The sequence below is a fragment of the Plasmopara halstedii genome, assembly GCF_900000015.1.
Source record: "Plasmopara halstedii genome assembly, contig: Scaffold_526, whole genome shotgun sequence".
Lineage (NCBI taxonomy): Eukaryota > Oomycota > Peronosporomycetes > Peronosporales > Peronosporaceae > Plasmopara > Plasmopara halstedii.
In genome coordinates, this window is record NW_020187446.1 from 1,373,793 (window position 1) to 1,374,000 (window position 208).

Consider the following 208-nt stretch of genomic DNA (forward strand, 5'->3'; position numbering starts at 1 on the left):
ACCCGGAAGGGGATCGGCTGCTATCCCGGCAATGAGGCACATCCCTTAGAAAGTCCACCAATTTTCTTGGACAGAGTTTACAAAATCCTTGTTGCTCTGTCGGGCGGCAAGGAAACGCGATCGTACGCGATATGCCAGATTAGGCGGCGAGAGCACTCGTGAGAGCTGCAATTTCAGCTCCGCCCAGGAGGGAAACGCAGCTTCGACC